The 20,753-nt window shown below is 38.5% G+C and overlaps 1 protein-coding gene across 1 annotated transcript in view; it reads right to left on the reverse strand.

Annotated features, from left to right (window-relative positions):
- GPC6 (glypican 6) overlaps positions 1–20,753 on the reverse strand; it is a 1,091,020-nt gene that overhangs the window by 816,913 nt on the left and 253,354 nt on the right. The window lies entirely within an intron of this gene.

The following is a 20,753-nucleotide window of genomic DNA, read 5'->3' on the forward strand; positions in this document are numbered from 1 at the left end:
TCCATAATTAGATACAACATTTAGCTCAATGGGCATGTCACCAGATACCTCCAAGATCAGTAATATTAAATATACTAGTTTGTGCCAGCCATCAGGATAAGATATCCTGTGCCATCAGGATAAGAGACCATAAAAGCAAGAAGTGTGGGGTTGAAATGACGATGACCACACCTTCACTCATCAAACATGTATTAAAACCTATGTGCAATTCATGATGATAGGCTCCTGTCCATCAAGATCACATGCAGGGTCATGCCATCAGCTTTCACAGGTGCATGCTTTCTTAGGGGACCTCCCCTACATGCTGGTGATTTCCCAGGTCCCTGTATTTCAGTAGAACTCTCCACTGGCTCTAAAATAAATAGGGAAATTATAGATGTCAGAAAAGGGAGTTCCACCAGGAAGTTAGAAATTGAGTAAAGGCTCAGGGACATATAGACTATAAACTGTCATCTGTTTTTGAAGAAAGAAGAGATGGGCTATTCCTCCCTTTCATGCCTCTTTTAACTGTGTGTCACTCTTTACAACATCTTTCCCCAAATGCCTGCCCAGATGTTTGTTTTCACTCCAAGACACAGAGGTGACAGTAGAAATGTGATTCTGCTAGATCGCACTCCCTCCAGGGATAGCCCTGGGTCTGAAAACTGCCAGGAATAGACTCGGTGAGTGGCATGGTGGGAAAGAGCAGGAGACAGGAGGACCTCGTTAGCCATGGAAGCCAGCCTCTATGGGTCTGGAGCAGCAGACTCTCTACCCTCGGAGGTGACACATGGGGACCTCAGAATGTACATTCCAAACAAACAACCAACCAACCAACCAAGATGAAGTGCCCCAAATGAGTCACATTTCACAGACTATAGCCAGCCAAACTCTTGGCTTTTGTAGAGCTTTGGAGTGTGGAGGGAAATTACTAACCTTACTTTTCCTAAAAGGTAGGTAGGGAATTAAAATCTAGAAGTGCAAAGAAGGGACACCAGGATGGCTCAGTGGTTGAGCATCTGCCTTTGGTTCAGGTCGTGATCCCGGGGTCCTGGGATCCAGTCCCACATCGGGCTCCGTGCATGGAGCCTACTTCTCCCTCTGCCTGTGCTTCTGCCTCTCTCTCTGTGTCTCTCATGAATACACAGAATCTTAAAAAAATAATATAAAAAAATTTTAAAGTGCAAAGAGGATGGCAAGATCTCACAAAACAGAGCACTTTAATTTCTGAACCTCCAAATTCCATCTGATGACAGTGCAATCCTTGCTTTCGCCTTGGCATGTATGGTCTATGCCAGAATGCTCTCATCCTTGAGCTATATTAAACTCCCCACAGTCAAGTAGCCATGTCTGGTACCAAGCTAAGGCTCCTCATCTTTTGATACGTCACCTCAAATGACCATTGTGTTCGTTCATCTGGTGCCTAGGAAGTTGACTGGAGCAAATAATCTAAGGAAACAGACTTAGGAAGGTAAAATACTCTAGAATAAAGTGAACTTTTAACTAGAGTTTCTGCTAGCTAAAATACTTTAAATTGGGAGTTAATAGTCCTGGACTGTTTCCAGTCTCAAAAAGTTCCTCCACAAGCTAATCAGGAGTAGTTGAATATAGGAAAGCAGTAGTTTTTAAATGTATGTTCTAGTTCATTTCTCTAGGTTCACATTCCCAAAAACCTCCAAAAAAGCACTTCTTCAACATTTTTCAGTGTGATGCGTTCTCATAAATGATCCTTTTGTATCTTTAAGGGCTGCTCTTCCTTGGCAGAGTTGTTCAGCACCATAATCAGAAGGTTCAAACTTTCACGCAAGTTTTTAAAATTCAATTAATGTTCTACTTCAATGGATCTTATCACTCAAATAACTATCTTCGTGTCATCCTTTGACGTTGTCAATTTTCCAGTGAAGCCTCTAAATACTAAGCCTTTCAGTTATTAAATTTTCACTCAGCATTTTGTAAAAGTAATTCCTTTGAAGCGAACCAGTAAGTTAATTGTGTAAATCTGTTCCAACAATTACACAGAACGGATTTCAAACATGCCACTCGAGATGGTGGAGACCCCGGTTCCACACTGCCAATGTTTCCAGTCTTTACCATTACCTTGTCTTTTTTTTCTTTCAGAGAAGCTGATGGTTGGAGGGGTGGGAACTGGCATAGAAGGTGAGGTCAGAAATAAGAGGGGGTGAAAAGTAGGGGGTTGGCGCTTGGGCAGTGCTTGAAGGCAGGACAGTCCTGGAGCAGGAGGCAGCTGGAGTGAAAAAAGTGATCTTTTCCCTTCCTCACATCTCACCTGGCTCTAATGTATCTTAAAATTATTAGATTTGTAATACTCTGAATGAAGGGTGTTTCTCCTTATTTTCAAATGAATACATCTAATTTATTTAGTTCATACATGTAAAACTTTGAGACCTGTAACAAAAGCACTGCTTTAGGGACACCTAGGTGGCTCAGTGGTTGAGTGTCTGCCTTCGGCTCAGAGCATGGTCCTGAAGTTCTCAGATCCAGTCCAACATCAGTCAGGCTCCCTGCATGGAGCCTGCTTCTCCCTCTGCCTATGTCTCTGCCTCTCTCTCTGTGTCTCTCATGAATAAATAAATAAAATCTTTTTTAAAAGCACTGCTTTAACACAAATGATTATTAGTGTTAAAATTAGGTATGTGTAGATACACATACACATATACATATGAATACATACAGCATATTCCTTCCAAGTACAAAGAATTGAAAGACCTCAGAAGAAGATTTGAGTTGTTGCAACTTTTCTTCTATATAACAAACAAGCCCAGCAAAACGGTGGTTAAACATCACAGAGACAATAGTAAATCATAACAAAGTGACTCCATGATCTAAAATATGCCACAAACCAGCAACTCGACTTATTCAATAATACATTTTTGGAGAAAATGAATGTGAGCCCAAAGTAAAATATAATCTCAAAGGCAACTGATGAATCATAGTAATTCAATTGATCATTCCACACCCATAAGAGGAAGAGTGCTTATGACATTAAAACATTTTTGTCCCTAGATTATGGCAAAAGAAAGAGAGGTAGTTATTTTGTTGTTCTTTGGAGTTTTCTAGCCTCTTCTTATCATATCTCTGTATGATAAGATCCAAAACATTAGAAATAGAACTGATCCAAAGGCCACAGATGCCACCCCAGAGGTGTATTCAAATTGGACTGAAGTAAATGGACAGTGGGGAATTAGTGGACATCCTATTCCAAGAAATCTATCTACAAACAATTCTGATAAACTCAGTAACTTCCCATAAAGATCTTTCCTTTTCTACGTCTTTAAGACTCACCAACTCTGTATTTCAATATGATATTTTCATATAGGAAAAAGTCAAATGCTAACAAAATCTCTTCAACATTCAAAATGTCAATTTGTTGGTCTCAAGACAGTTCTTCAAGAATTAAGACTGGTAAAGAAATATTGTTCTCATTATTTCCGTATTTCAGATTCAAACTAAAAGCTACAGAAGCACAGAAAACTTCAGTTATAATCTCTAGGAATCGGAGAACAAGAGAAGCAAAATGCCGAGGCAAAGATAAGAAACTCAATTCCTCATCTCCTCTCCTATTGCAATGTGTCTGCCCGATGCTTTTTGAGTGCTCCCCATATGCCAGGCACTGTGAAGCAAGTATTTTTATTGTCTTTATTTTGCAAACTAGGAAATGAATTGCACAAAGTTTAAGTAGCTTAATCTTTAAGCTAGAAAAGATCTGTCGCCAAAGCTCGTCCTTATTAACTACTCTAATTCCTGACAAGATTCACTGTCTCCAAAGCTCATTCTTATAACCATTCTAACTTGTGACAAGATTCACTGGGCCATAGCAGCAAACTTAGAGACATCACAAAATATCTTAAATTTTCAGAGAAACTTGACTTTTGTAGGAAACTCCACAGACTGTTGAAAATAGTTGAAGTTTCAACATCAGATTTTACTACATTCTTTCAATGACATCATAATTTTCTGAAGCTGGGTTTTTTCCTAATCTTCCTTAATTTCCAGAATGTTCATGTGGGTAGCATGTGAAAATCAGTATGGAACATGAAATGAATGTGGTGATGTCCAATTTGGGCTTTGAGAAGTTATGTGCTGCACATTAGTAAATAGTTGTGACTATTTAAGAATTAAATTTTCAAAATGTTCCTATAATGTATATATAATGTTTACAAATGGCTACTAGCTCCTTATGATACAAATTCTTAATTGTTCAGATTTAATAAGAAATGACTACTATTTCTCCTTCTGGCCTATGAGCGTCATGTAAAAAATGAATATTCCTGGACATAAAAAAATAATTTTACGTCCAGTGGCTAGTATCAGTAACATAGAGAAACACTTATCACTGTGCTGCTATTAAGTTATTTTTTAGATATGGTTAAGATGTATGACTTGAAGTTAAAAAAAATAATAATACTCTCAATAATGTGGGTGGGCCTCATCCAATCAGTTGAAAGCCTTTGGATCAAAGATTGAGGTTTTGGGCAGCCTGGGTAGCTCAGCAGTTTAGCGCTGCCTTCGGCCCAGAGCATGATCCCAGAGACCTGGTGTCAAGTCCCACGTCAGGCTCCCTACATGGGGCCTGCTTCTCCCTCTGCCTGTGTCTCTGCCTCTCTGTCTCTCTGTTTCTCATGAATAAATAAATAAAATCTTAAAAAAAAAAAGGTTTCTTTGAGAAGAAATTCTGCCTTAAGACTACAGCAACAAGTCTTGTTTTCAGCCTGCTAGCCTCATCACATCACATGAGTCAATTTCTTAAAAAAGACTTGTGTGTGTGTGTGTGTGTGTGTGTGTGTATGTGTGTGTCTTATTGGTTCTTCTCTGAAGAAGCCTGATACTAATGCCTCCCTGAACAGAGAACCTATGGGAACCTCTGTTCTAGCTCCCTGTGCATCTACAACAGTGCTCATCATAATTGCCAAGATTATCTGTTTTATCTAAAGTTTGGCACCTTTGCTTACTCTTTTTTGCTCTTTCAGTGCCTACTAATCCCAGTATTTAGAAATTATAGATGGAGCAGCATTGTGTTGGTAAATGCTGAACTGCCTCTCCAGTTTTAAGGAAGAGCCCTGGTTTATAGTGTTTGCCAATGTGGGACCCAGGAAATTTAACAAAAATCCCCTACCCCTGGACAAGCAGAGCAGGACTAACTCCATTTTGTGCTACACCTGCCACCTCCTGTAGGACCCCCACATGACCTGCGTATTGCTTAAGGCGCTGCCCCGCCCTAGTCAAGCTGCTGGGCACACCCTTACCGGAAATCGGCTCCTAACAATGTAACCCCGCCTTGTGCCCGCCAAAACTGCGCGCCAATTCTGACCAGAGTGTAGGCCAGTTCAAATGGATACTATAGGGTAAGATGTAATTCAATTGGCCACCTGCGTGTGGACCCACATGACTGTGCAACTTTCTGCATATGTTACAATCCCACTGGCCCCTATAAAGCTGCTACACCTCTTAGTCTTGGGGTCCAAGTCCCTGCTCTGCTCTGTCGGGTATACTTGGACCCAGGCTCGAGCTTGTAAATAAACCCTCCTGTGTTTGCATCAGTGTCAGCTCCTTAGTGGTTTCTCGGATTCGCAATCTTGGGCACAACAGCCAAATCTCATGGTATGAGTACTCCCAACATGGCTGATTTCAAGCTATCGAAATGATATTGCTAAATGCTGAGTTGTGAAAAGCTATGCAGCATGATAAAAAACTTTCAATAAAGAAGGTCTAGAGGAAACAAAATAAAGGTCTTATATGAAAAAACCACAGCTAACATCATATTCATTATACACTATACATATACATAACACACACAGGAATATTATTTAGCCATGAAAAAATGAAATCTTGCCACTTACAACAACATTCATGGAAGAGTTAGGATTATGCTAAGCAAAATAAATCGGTCAGAGAAAGACAAATACCATATGATTTTACTCATGTGGAATTTAAGAAACAAAACAAACGAGCAAAGGGGAAAAGAGAGAGAGAAACAAACCAAGAAATAAACTCTTACCAGAGTTACCAGAGAGGAGGTGGAGGGGAGGGGGTGATGTGTGAATCAGATGATGGAGATTAAAGAGTATATTTATCATGATAAGCACTGACATAAGTACAAAATTGTTGAATCACTATCTTGTACACCAGAAACTAATATAACACTGTATATTAACTCTACTGGAATTAAAAACTTAATTTAAAAAAATCGGGGGATCCCTGGATGGCTCAGCAGTTTAGTGTCTGCCGTCGGCCCAGGGCATGGTCCTGGAGCCCCGGAATCGAGTCCCACATCAGGCTCCCTGCATGGAGCCTGTTTCTCTCTCTGCCTATGTCTCTGTCTGTGTGTCTCTCATGAATAAATAAACAAAATCTTTAAATAAATAAATAATTTTTAAAAAACATGGAACAGCACACCATCACATAATATTTTCTCCATGGAGTTACAAAAGACACCAAGAGTACAACTAATAATGAAACAATTAGACAGTGATGAGTTTTAAGTATTTATTACCTTGGTTTTCAATATAATTTATTCAATTGTAAATTATACAATTTAAATTTTAATAATGGCTGTGCCAAGGGCACCTGGGTGGTTCAGTTGGTTGAGTGCCTGACTCTTGATCTTACCTCAGATCTTGATCTCAAGGTCCTAAGTTCAAGCCCCATGTTAGGCTCCATGCTGAAGCCTTAATTGATTGATTCATTAACTAATTAACTAATCAATCAATTAAGCCTGTGCTTAATTACAGGCTCACAAAATTCTTGAAAATTATAATAATCCATTCTTACAAGGTGGAATGTGCTAGTGTACCACTCTACCCGAAGCTAAATGTACTGAATATTGTTAATTGGCTTCTTCTTTCAATTAGTTGGGTTCCCAAATTCAATTAGAAAGCCCCTAGACCAACAGAATCTGCTATTTCCACCAACTACATTTAGATCTATGGGTATATTTGCCTCAAAGGAAAATTGGTTCTTCACAGTCATTTCTGACTGCCAAAGTACTGTAAAGAATTCCCCTGAGAGAGATGAGGAGTGCAATAGAGTAGTTATTTTAAGAATGGCAGACAGTGTGGACCATGGCTAAACTGCATGTTTAAAGGAAAAGTCACCAGTAGTGACAAGCAAAGTTATCACTGAGCAAGGTGAGCGAAGGTGATTCACCCGTGTTTTGCAATTTGCAGTCGCACAGTATTGCCACTACTCGAGGACTCAGGGAGAGAGTCAAGAGGCAGCTATTACACTATGCTATTGTTTTAAAAGACCTAAGGTTCATTATACCATAGCCACCTGCTCATACTCACTGCTATTATACCCATAACCAGTACTACGAGCCCTGTCGTATTTACCTGCAAAATATTCATTGCCTTCAGGATAGCTCTTTGCACATGGGAGGTCTGATCATAAATGCTGAATCGAATGCATCAGACTCTCTTTGCTCTCTTCAATCATTCATTCATCCATTCCCTTCTCTAATCACAGCTCAACCGCACATACGCACACAGCAGGTTATGCTTGGGGCTAAGGGACAAGAAGGTCAGAATCCAGCCTGGGGAGGTACACCTATGTGCTAAGGTCCGCCTTATAGAAAACCACATTATCCTCACTACCTGCACACCCTTCAGCATCTCATGACTCCTATAAGAACAGTGGTAATTATAGGAGCTCTTAGATTGTAGCTTGCCTACTTGATTTCTAGGCAAGAGTTGCATTGCCCATCTTTCTAAGTTTCAATAACAAGCAGGAACATCCAAGTAGAGGTTTCACCTGTTTCTTTCACTTCACCCTGGCTCAAGTATCTTTCAAACTGAAGGACCTAAAATCATTTAGCAGGTGTTCACAGAGCATTCATGTTTCAATTTTATAGAGTATTTCAGAGCTCATCATATGAATTAAGGGTAAGTGTTTCTTGTGAAAATTTTGCTACCATTGTGTATATTGTGTATGTCTTAGGTTGTGATGAACAATGTTATTTCTTATAGCAGTCTGTGGGCAAAAGTTTGTAAGCCAAAGTTATACTGTGTGTAAGCAGTGACAAAAAGGGCAAAGAGCCTACTTACTAATGCATACTCTGAAAGCATAAATAGCTAATACTCATTTAGATAGGTTAGATTGGGTTTATGCATGTTTTCTTCTTCAATAATGTCATGACGTCTTGCCTGGAAGAATTCCTAAGATGTCTAATCTTCACCATGCTTCCTAAAAATTTTTGCATGGGCTTATTTTCCACTTGTGTTTCATAAACATTCTGTCGTGGGACCCAGAAGAGAGTCCAATTGCTAACCTAGAAGAGGGGGATTTAAGTAGCATTCACAAATATGTTGCGATCTTCATGCCTGCTCTCAATTCATTTGCCATTTGTCTTAGAAATTGCCAAAAACTTTGTATTCAACTATTTAAAGATGTCTATGATGCTCCAGCCTGAATGGCACCTTTACCAGCAGGCTTGGTCAGATCTAGCTAAGCTGCTCTGACACTGCTTGTCAAAGCCAGGCAAACAGTAATTCACCAGGTCTCAGTGACCTTCTGCAACCAGAGATACTGACTTACATCTTTCTCTTTTTTTTTTTTTGACCTATATTGCATAAATCACACCAACTACTTCTGATAAGCTCACCCACAGATGATGATCAATTTCAAGTTTATTGCAGTTGTAATCCCACACCCCTCATCCTTTACTCAAATTTAGTCATTCTTGCAATTGAATGTAGTGATCCTGTAGTGATACACAATAAACCAATTTACAAAGTGCTTGTTTTTGACCCTGATAACAGCAGATCAGCATTCTTACTCAATTATGTGACAGCTCACTTGTAAATTTAGGATTTACTGTTCAAAGCCCAATGGCTGTAAACTAGTGCAGGAAAATTCAGTAAAGGGGCCGAGTCCAGGTGAGAGTGATTAAGAACCTAATCAAACTGAACTGCATGTAAGCCCTTATGAAAATTTTTTTCTTCCCCATAAAACACTGCAATTTTAGTAGACATCCGTAAAACCACGATTGCAACGCTGATCATATCATACAGAGTAAAGTAATAAAAGGCCAGGTGGCTAGAAATGTTTCAAGATCTATGGTACAGTCTATAAGTGTGTATTTCCTTAATTGCCTCCATGACAATGAAATTCCATAATATCTGACCTTTTACAACTCATAGAGCCATTAATTTATAATAATTACTCTAATTCCCACTAAATCATTTAAGATGGATACCTTTGGGTAAATACCACTATGTCTCTATTTCACAGATGAGTGATAGGAGGTATACACAAGGGAGATGGTCCTTTTCTCTCTGGCATCACATTTGCAATTAATAAAGGGCAAGAGATCTCTTTTAAGATTTGTGTATGGGAACCCAGATTTTTAAACGATAATTTGTCAAATGCTATAATAAATTCTAGCATCCTTTCTAACCTGAGCTTTAAAATGTCAGTGTGCAGGTGATAACAGTATAGTCAAACATTACCATTCAAAAATTTGTGATTAGAGCTCAGCTACAGTTTTAAACGAAGAGGAGTGTAGAACCTCAGAAGAGGCTGGAACTCTTCTGAAATTAAAGCACATATCCCTACATATTTAAAAGAGAAATAAAAGGCCACATTGAATTTTAAAGAACATACTGCATAAAGATGATTGAAAAATGTTTTGACATAGAATATAATGTTTGAAAAGAATGTCCTTTTTTTAGACTTAAATCTCAATGGGAATACAAATTCAATACTTACAGGACACTAGGAATAATCACAGTGTGTTCATAATCTCTTTTTGGGATATATTTTTCAGACTGCTTCAAAGAAAGCAAAATCAATGGTTCCCTATAGCCTATAATACAGATGAGAATCATGTATGGCTTTGCTTTTACCAGCACTCAAAATCCCCATGTCCAAAATAAGCATGTAAGTCAGTATCATTTAACCCGTAGAAATACTTGATTTATCAGATTGGCTCTTTCAAAATAAGACATTAGTGGAAAGTCTGTCAGGTCAGGCCCTGGTTTTGAGAAAAGGATAGAGAGTGATGTCATTCTAATTTCAGGGTGCAGATGCTGATTCAGAAAGTTCACTTTAGCCTACATCTATGCATCTCCTCATAGTTGTTATTACAAACTACTCTGGGCTACACTCTCTATATTCAATGTATTAGGGGAAGACAAAAGATACAGAAAGATATGTGTAGACAATTAAGAGAACACAAAGAAACTAAAGGTCCAACTTAGCTCAATTTATAATATATGATCTGATTTACTGAGTTTGACTTTAGGACTTGTGCATATTATTCCTTGAATAATAAGTATTTGGGGGTCACACTCTTCATCCTTGAAAAGTCCTCTGAATTTAAATAACTTCTCCTCTGAATAACCTGCCACTGATGAACTTAGATGCAGTTAATCTCCCTGTTCCATATAACCATATTACTTTTAATCTGTATATTCATTATGATGTTCATTCCAGTGTATTCAAATAGAAGTCCTTCATGGAGACGTCTATATTTCCATTCATTTCCTGCTACTCTCCTTCTTGAGACATGTGCCAAGCAGAATTATTGGCAGCACAAACCTATTATGTTCAATTATCCTCTTGACCTTGGCAGTGCTCTACTCTCTACATGGACAGCTATAAGGGCTTCCCCTCTGCCCCTCTGCTCTTTCCCTTTATCTTCCTTCTTATCCTTCAGTCTCAGCTTAAACACCACCTCTTAAGCCTTCCTAGATCCTCAAGTCCAGGAAAGGTGCCACTCCACTTGCTGCTCTCCCATTAGGTCTGCACATGGCCTTTCCTTGCAGGTATCACTACACTGTAATGACCAGCCTATACACCCAAGTCCTTCACAGGAGCACAGCCTGATTGAGGGCTAGGACTGAGATTTGTTCATCAACCACACCCCCACTGCCTCGCTCAGCTCCCAGCCCATAATGATGCTCTATGTATTCTGGTCCAGCTAATAAATGAAATAAAAATGAATTGATACAATAATGCAAGTAATAGACTTTGCACTAAGTATAATACAAGGTTTACTTATATTCTAGAAGTTAGGTTTACTCAGAAACAACTAATTTAAGAAAAAGATTGTTGAATCATGGCATATCCAAGAAGAGGTAGCAAAAGCTGGTCGGGCCAGTAACTGTCCTATAAACACAAAGTCTATAATGTTCTTCAGACCAATTGGAATTCAAAACACCTTTAAAAAATAACTAATTTGACATACCAATTACACTCCTTTAAAGAAATCTATGGATAGCATAACTAGCCATACACATATTTTTTAGGAAAGAATATAATATCAACTGTAATATAAAAGAGACATGTTAAAAGTATGCCATCACAAATAATATGTATGGTAATAATAAGTAAATGCTGAGACAATAGCTAAACTTGAGACAAAACAAGTAGTCAGGTATTTGACCTACATCTACTATCGCCATGAGCACAACAGATATACACACAGACTAATAGAAGTGTGTTGGACTGGCACATCAATACCACAAATGGCATTGCTCCCAGTGATGAGATTTTCTGAAAAATTAGCAACTCTTGGTAACAATCTGCAAATGAAACAAATACAAGTTTTTCTTGATTTACATAATAGCCATATTTCCAGACAATGCACAATGCACAATGTTATTTTATGTGTATATTAAAATGGAGCTAGGTTATAGACTCACCTCATTGTAGAGAGTTTTTACCTATCTGAGAATCAGAGAGAATGTTTAAAAGTTGTGCAGGATGCTAGATAAGTCTTCATTTTGTGGGAAGGTCTCACTCATGGCAGGATATCTTGCTTCTTTGGTAAGCACCTACCAGTTGCGGTGATTAGAAAGTTCTTTCAGAAGGGATATCTGCCCCAAAAGAGAGTTAGACTAAACTAACTTAACTTTTTTTAACTCTGGGATCCTACAATGTGATATAGTCTCTATCTAAACATAAGACATTTATAGCAAATACATAAATGTGAGTAGAGTGAGAGCCATTGAGCTGAAACCACGGGTTGTTTACGCATTCATTGATTCACAACACCTGTACATTCGTCTCATTTATTTGGTCGTGTATTGAGTGCCTACTGTAACAAGAAGGTCCCTCCAGCACTTCCAAATAATTAACCACCTTGAAATTTTCTACAGAAAATCAACCTCGTACTGTCGTTTGAAAATCCCATTGATTGACCTCAAGCTCAACCATCCTCCCAGGTGTACTTCTGTTAGTGCTTTGAGGTAGGTGGAGAAAAAAAATACCTCTTGAACAGACCAAAAATTAGTTCAGTTTCTGCTTTAAAGTGCTCAGGAGAGTCCAATCCTTTATACTGCATAACACTCCAAAATTTCTGGAGAAATTCCCAGAAAGAAGACAGGGAGTCAGAGGTGAGTGAACCTGTACAAACCCATTAGAAGAACATCTGACAGTTTTCCCAGACAAACTCCTAGAAGCTATTCTGTTTTGCTGACACTCAGGTTCATTTTCTTTTCCAAACACATACTCTTAGACAATTGGTTTTTGATAGCACATTTTCTGAGAAGAATCTTTAGCTACCTCTTGGGGGGCATGTTCCTGACACTTTGCCCAGTGCACTGTGGAGAGCAAATGGTATGGCCAGGATTTGTTTCATCACTTCACTGTGCAAATGTCTATAATTTACAAGTTTGGAAGCATGCATCCTCTTGGGACTCACAGTAAACTCTCCTTTATTCTCCCTCCAAATTAATTTTGCTTTTCATGATTGCTCTGCCATAGAAGAGAGACATTGTATGTACAAGGAGTGGTGGAATCTAGCCAGACTTGAGCTTCCATAGGATTTGTCCCTAAAACAATCCTGTTGGGAGTCTACATTTCTAGTTTGAGCCAACAACCAGATACAGAGTTTACTATTTAGAAGGGTTTGGCCATTTACAACAAAAAACGACCTTTAATTGCTCATTCCTAGCTCCCCTGAAGAACATTTCTGCAGAATTCCTGCCTCTTGCATAATGATTGTAACTAAATTGCCACTGTACATGGTGAGGAACACACACACATTCAGCACCCATTTGAGTAAAGGTACCCTGTCACTTCATACTGTGGGAAAGAATTATAGATATGGGGCTTTGGTGTTTGACAGGCTGGAATGGCACCACTCCACATCCATTTCATGGAAGCCCACATGTAGCTGAGCCCATTCTATTTTCCAGCTTCAAGCACGATGGCTCCTCTTTCTCTCAATAACGCTTGAATGTAAAAGAAGCCTCAATGTTTAAAGACTGTCTCTAAAGCTAAGAAAAATATTTGAATGATTTAAGTGACTTACTTAACTAAAGGTTGTATGAACATAAAAGCAGGGATCTTCTTCTCCATATTAAAGGGTAGACGGATGCAAACTTGTCCAAGGCTATGTCCTGAGGAAAGGCTGACATCAGGAATGAGCGACTAGGGGAGCCTGGGTAGCTCAGTTGATTAAGGGTCTGCCTTTGGCTCAGGTCAGGATCCTGGGGTGTTTGGATCAAGTCCCACATTAGGCTACCTGCTCAGCAGCAGGTCTGCTTCTCCCTCTCTCTCTGCCCCCCCCCCACTCTCTCCCTGTCTCTCTCTCCTCTCTCTCAAAAAAATAAATAAAATCTTAAAAAAAAAAGAAGAAAGAGGAACTAATACAATAAAGGAGGAAGAGGGTGAGAAGGAGGGAGAGGAGAGAAAGATGGGGGAGGATGAAGGGAGGAGGGAGAGGAGGAGCTGAAGAAACAAAATAGTATAATAAAGGCAATGATACATAGTCTGCTTCACACTTGCAAACTCTTCTGATTTAATCCTTGAGCTTCACTCCAAGGGAGGCTTAATTGCACCTACTCACACCTGTGTAGAGGTGATGTGACTTACTGCTAATGCCCACCCCTTCTTGAAACTGCCTTCACTTAGCAAGCACATTAGTTTTGTTCTTCGATTGCATGCCTATTTTTGGTGATTTGTGGTTAAAGGGGCGGATGAAGTCTCTGGGACTTAGGCGGGTAAGTCGAAGTTACCCGTTAGTGCTGTCACTAGTTATTTTAGGCCTTCCTTGCCCGAAAGAGTTGGGTATTTTTATCTTTAATTTTTACTGGCCAAAGAAAGTGAGGGTCATGTTCACATAGCTCCTTTGCAGTAAGCCCAGAATCCAAATGAAATTGGTATGCACTTGCAGGAGTACTTTCTCATCTGTGACTTCTCTCTCTCTCTACACCAAGGTCTAATAGAAGGGCCTCTCTCTCTCTAACTTTCTTGGGTCCTCACACTGTCTGGTTCAGTTTGACACAGGCTTATTCCAGACTCAGACTCATCTGCATCCCTCCCCTGCCCTGCCTAGTCCTTCAGGGCACCTACTCTGTGGGGACATATGAATCCCCATAGTGATTTTGAGAAAAGGTATTTAAAAGGAGACAAAGCAGAAAGTTTACAGAGGTTAATTCTTTTAAGAAACCAAAAGGAATAGAGGAAAAGTACTCAAGAAATAGAAAAGTTTTAGTAAATCAGCATTAAAACTTTTGGTCTTTGAAAACATGGAGGCATGAGTATGAACTCTTGTAATTCAACTTTGTAGCTGTGTGACATGTAAAATCAGGCATGACAAATTACTCACAACTCCATCCTGTACAGAAGATAAAATAGAACAGCGTATAGGAAAGTGCCTGATTGTTGGCGTGCAATGATTTTATATATAGTTCTTTTTCTTTTTGATCCAAGGCCATAGATACATTAGATATATACATTTCTCAATATCAAACCCCCTCGTTCATTTCACTTCCTTCAACCCTGATGTTAAAAGAAACCACTGGAATGTTCTTTCAAGTAGTAATAACTAAGATGTGAACCATCAGCTCCTCCCACTTTAGGCTACTCCATATTGGCTTCTACCTCTTTCCATGACAAAGCATACACTTGGCTTAGAGCTGGTAAAATCAAATCTGATTGCCTCCATATTTCAGCCTATTTGTAGAATACAGGGAAGGGATAGGTAAGAACTCATGTTACTGATACCACCTATATCCACAGATTTCCTTTTCATATCTTAGCACTCATTTCCCTGGAGCATGGTCTTTCTGAAAGCCAGATTGTTACCAATTAATGGTATGACCAGTGTATTATAAACAGGCAATAAAACACACACCCAACATTTCTGCCACAAAAATAATACTGTTAAAAATAACTTTTAAAAGACAGTATTGTGATAATTCCTACAAATATAAGTATTTGTCAAGGATCTCATTTAGCTAATTAGTTAACAAGAGAAACCAATAAAATGTTAGCAGTTCAAAAATGACTTCAAAGAACCACACATATATTAGCAAAAAATAATGCTGCAATGAAATATCAATAAATATAAAGCTGGATTTTTTTTACAGGAAGAGAGGTAGGGGTAGGGCTGAAAATTAAAAATACATTGTATTTCCATGGGACAAAATTAATTTGTGTGTCTATGGATGAGAATCATTTGCCCTGTTCCAAATGTCTAAAACACACACTGTTGTAAAATAGCTTAAAGATACTGATAGGAGCAGAGATCCCATAGAATCAGATAACCCAGTAGGGCATAACTAGACATAACCTAGTCTTCTACTAAAAACACCCAGTAATCATTTTGATCTATTTCAACATTTTTCACAAACTTTTCCTAAAACATATTTTTTTTGAAAAAATGAAACAGGACAGGAGGAGGTAACTGAGACTAATTTTAAAAGAAATGTTAAGGGGCAGCCCCGGTGGCTCAGAGGTTTGGCGCCGCCTTCAGCTCAGGGCGTGATCCTGGAGACCCGGGGTCAAGTCCCACATCAAGCTCCCTGCATGGAGCCTGTTCTCCCTCTGCCTGTGTCTCTGCCTCTCTCTCCCTCTCCCTCTCTCTCTGTGTCTTCCATGAATAACTAAATAAAATCTTTTTAAAAATAAAATAAAAGGAATGTTAGGGATAAAGGTGACTTAACCAAAACCTAATCATTCTAGAGACATCTAGTCCTGATTAAGAAATGGAAAAATGAAAAAGGGGAATGTACACCAAAAAGCTGGCAGGTGACAAAATAAACTCTACTTGCTGCCTTCTTCCCATCTTTTGGAGTTAGCTTACCATTATCATTAAACACACCCTCATACATGTCATTATTCTTTTTAACATGTAACTGGGCAACATGCCCAACTCTGCTAGAGAACTCAATGAGTAGCATATCAAATACTGTTGTGCCACCAATCATCCCATATAACCACACTGCCATGTATTATCTTAGTGTTTGTCACTATCTATTAACATTTTTCAAGGTTGGCCAAACTGTATTAGGAGCCATGGAGGCCCATGGGGCTCCCTCCTGTAGAAATAAGGCAGGTGTGGTAGGCAGTTCAAAGTAGAAATGACAACTGTAAAAGCAATAGTTAATCAGCCTGCAGTGTAGTCCACTGGCATACACAGGCTCCTGCCAACTTAAGATGAGAACGTTCTGAAACATTAATAGGTCTAAAATAGTGTACTGCTAGAAAATCTAAGGGCTATCCTCATTTAAGTAAATGGAATTGGTATTTTGAGTAGCGTTACTAAGTATACCAATCTACCAGCATAAAGATAATTCTATTTAGAAGATATATTTTCACTTTAAAAATAAAATCTGTCCCTGGAGTAAACTCTTAGACTTCTTTATTTCTCTAAGAAAGAAAACACAGTATCATTCCAGTTTAGGACTCACAAAATAGACTTAACAAATTCTTAAAACCTGTTCAACAGGATGCCTTATGGGTGACTGTTTTCAGAGTGAGCTGTATTTGGCTGAAAGAATTCCTTCAATTTCCTAAAATTTCAAGTCCTAATAAAAGTATTCCTCAAATATAAAATCTAAAATATATGTAAGCACATATTCATGTTTTTTAAAAGATCTTATTTATTTATTCATGAGAGACACACAGAGAGAGAGAGAGGCAGAGACACAATCAGAGGGAGAAGCAGGCTCCATGCAGGGAGCCCGATGTGGGACTCGATCCTGGACTCCAGGATCATGCTCTGAGCCAAAGGCAGGCGCCAAACTGCTGAGCCACCCAAGGATCCCCCATATTCATGTTATATCCATTAATAAACACAATTAAATTTTAAAATTCTGGTATGTTAAATGCAAAAGATGATGGAGAGATTGCTTCATGGGACCTCTATACCACAAAGATAAAACCCTAAGGTCTAATTTCTCCAAAGAAGAGATACAGATGGGCCACAGACACATGAAAAATGATCATCATCACTTATCATCAGGGAAATGCAAATCAAAACTACAATTCGATGTCACCTCACACCTGTCAGAATGGCTAAAACCAACAACACTGGAAACAACAGGTGTTGGTAAGGATGTGGAGAAAAAGGAACCCTCGTGGACTCCTGATGGGAATGCAAACTGGTGCAGTCACTCTGGAAAAACAGTATGGAGGTGCCTCAGAAAGTTAAAAATAGAACTACACTATGATCAAGCAACTGCACGACTGGGTATTTACCCAAAGAAGACAAAAATACTGATTCAAAGCATCACATGCAAAAAAAAAAAAAAAAAGCATCACATGCTGTTTATAGCAGTATTGTTTACAATAGCCAAGATATAGAAGCAGCCCAAGTGTGCATCTATTGATGAATGGATAAACTGGTATCTATCTATCTATCTATCTATTTATAATGGAGTATTAGCCATCAAAAAGAATGAAACCTTGCCATTTGCAGCAACATGGATGAAGCTAGAATATAATGCTAAGCAAAGTAGGTCAGCTAAAGAAAGACAAATACCATATGTATGATTTCATTCATATGTGGAATTTAGAAACAAAACAAATAAGCAAAGGGAAAAGAGAGAGAGAGAGAAACCAATAAACAATCTCAATAATAAAGAACAAACTAATGGTTAACAGATGGGGGTTAGCTGGGGGAAGAGTTAAGTAGGTGAAAGGGATTAAGTAGTGTGTTTGTGATGCACAGCAGGTGATTAAAAAAACTTTTAAGAAGCAAGAGACAAACCACAGTCATTAGGTAACACCCCTTCTACAGTAAAGCCTTAAATTTGGAATTAATACTACCCCAAGCTACTGTGAGAGAATTAGGATAATTAAAAGAATCAACCAAATGTTGGCCTTAATGCCCTATGTTTTTCAATACAGAAAAGCCCCATTATAGCATCAAGATTGGGGGAATCAAATAAAAAAAAAATATTCTGAGGTCCAACTCATTAGTTCCAAGCCATGGGCAGATAGGTGGGTTCCTGTCCCTGATATGATGTCCTTTCCATATCTGCCTCCTTTGTCTCATCCACATAGATCACCCACGAGGAAAGATTCTCCAAATTAATGACATGTTTTCTACTTGGCATATGTTATTCCATGCTTCTCATTTACATAAAAGCACATGCATTTAGGGAAGAATTGAAACATGAAGAGTCTTTATGTCTTTAGTTGACATTGAAAACAAAGATTTGTCCAAAAATTTCAGGTGTTTCTAAAATTTCTCAAGTTTTAAAAAAAGACTATTTCAGCAAATTGTCTTACAGGAATCCTTACTGATTTCTTCTGAGCAAGACTCATACTTATTAAAATGTTATTCACTTGAAATTGGTCCTTTGATTAAAGAGAATTAATGAATTTTTTGAGAAAGTGACTTGTTAACATTTCTGTCTGTCACCTGACAGACTTCAAAGAATCTAAAGCTGAGATCCCAATTGTTAAAAAATAATAATAATGAAAGTAAAGCCTAGGGCAGTAAGTAAAATTTGTAGTCAACCAGCACTCCTCAAATCAAGGGAGATGGACCATCTGGTTCCTGGATTGGACAATGCCATAATTTAACACAGTCACCAGTAATATATCAGCTGTGCTTTGCAAGTTGGTGGTATTCTGATAATATTTTAACTTGCTTCTAACAGCTGCAAGTCAAAGCTTTTTATGGTTCTTGCAAATGAAAGCTAGAGTCTTCCCAGTTGGCCTGGTGTGTCTTAATCATTCATCATAAGCTTACATACCAAAGTTTAGTAAAAGCTCTATGATGAATGAAGAGCTGATACTTTCTTTCTATGTTAGAATAGGCAAGAAAATTAAGATGTCAAATATGTCTTGCAGAGGATGGTTATGCTGTTTCATTTTTTAAAAATCAATTAAATACATTTCTTCAGTTTTAGCTGATGACAAGATACACTTCAGTTAAAAAAATTTCTAGAGCAATGCGTTATTTGAGAGACTGAATTTTCATATTTTTTTGTATTTCACATGGAATATAGGGTGACTTATATAATATTCAGATTCTTTCTTTTAATTACAATCTGAATTGAGTATGAAATGACTCCATTGATCTACTCTGTTACACTGTCCCACTAAGAAGTGGGTGTCACTGCCCCACAGGGTCCATCATACTAGGACACAGTTAAACTACATTTATCGTGATACTAAGATATAGTTTGGTGAATGTATTCTAACTTTCATAAGCATACCAGAAAATAAATCTACACAAGTGCAGTTGAAGTATTTCCATTTTACTTTTTATCCCTCCTTCAACTAAGACCATTCTGTGTAGACTGTAATTTTGAGGTTGAAGATTAAAGTTTTGTTTAGTGTTTATATATTATCTTTGGACAACCAAAATGTCATATAAGCTTTTTACGTGGACATTGTGTGGAAACTGCCCTCCTTTTACAGGAAGTGTCTGTCTTTGTTGTCTGTCTAGGAACATAGGAGTGTGTGTGTGTATGTATGTGTACATGCATGCATATATGAAGTATTATGTAGAAAAACAGTTAAAATGGATCAATTTCCAAAACCTATTCTAAATGGATGGGTAGTCAGTAAGAAATTAGAAGGATTGGGACTCCTGGGTGGCTCAGCGGTTGAGTGTCTGCCTTTGGCTCAGGGAGTGATCCCGGAGTCCTGGGATGGAGTCCCACTCGGGCTTTGTGCATGGAGCCTGCTTCTCCCTCTGCCTATGTCTCTGCCTCTCTCTCTGTGTCTCTCATGAATAAATAGATAAAATCCTTAAAAAAAATTAGAAGGATTTCCAGAAAGTTGCAATTTTGATGGTAGTTGTCTTGGGCAGAGATCAGCAACCTGTTTGCAAAAGGCCAGATAGTAAATATTTTAGGCTTTGTGGTACATAAACTCTTTATCCCAACTACTCAATGATGCCATGCAGCCTGCGTGAAAGTAGTCACTATATATAAACAAATGAGTGCGGATGTGTTCCAATAAAGCTTTATTTAGTAAAACAGGAAGCAGGTTTAGGTTTGGCCTAATGGGCGTAGTTTGCCAATCCTTGGGTAAACATAAAAAATCTGATTATTTTACAAGGACATCTCATATTTCATTACCAATTAATGCAATCCTTAATAATGAATATAATTTAGGGGTGTGCTGGGTGGCTCAGTTGGTTAGGCTTCTGATTCTTGATTTCAACTCAGGTCATGATTTCAGGGTCCTGGGATGGAGCCCTGACTTGAGCTCTGCACTTAGTGCGGACAGAGCCTCCTTAAGATTCTCATTCTCCCTCTCCCTCTGCCCCTCCTCCCCCTGTTCACTTTCACTTGACGTGCTCTCTTTCTCTCTCTCAAATAAATAAATAAATCTTTAAAATAATAATAATAAATGTAATGTATACTACTACTTGGAAAACAAAGTCCTGTAACCTCTTTTATCTTGTTTAAGCATCCCAGTGAGATTCTCTGAGATTCTGTGATAAAGGCCCTATTGCATCCCCCATTTGCAGATGAGAAAATAGTCTCAAAGAAGCTTCACCAAATAAGCCTACCACAGTCCCACGGTGAGTGTCAGCATTATTTTTGCAGCTCACTGTGAGG

The sequence above is a fragment of the Vulpes lagopus genome, chromosome 16 (genome assembly GCF_018345385.1).
Source record: "Vulpes lagopus strain Blue_001 chromosome 16, ASM1834538v1, whole genome shotgun sequence".
NCBI lineage: Eukaryota > Metazoa > Chordata > Mammalia > Carnivora > Canidae > Vulpes > Vulpes lagopus.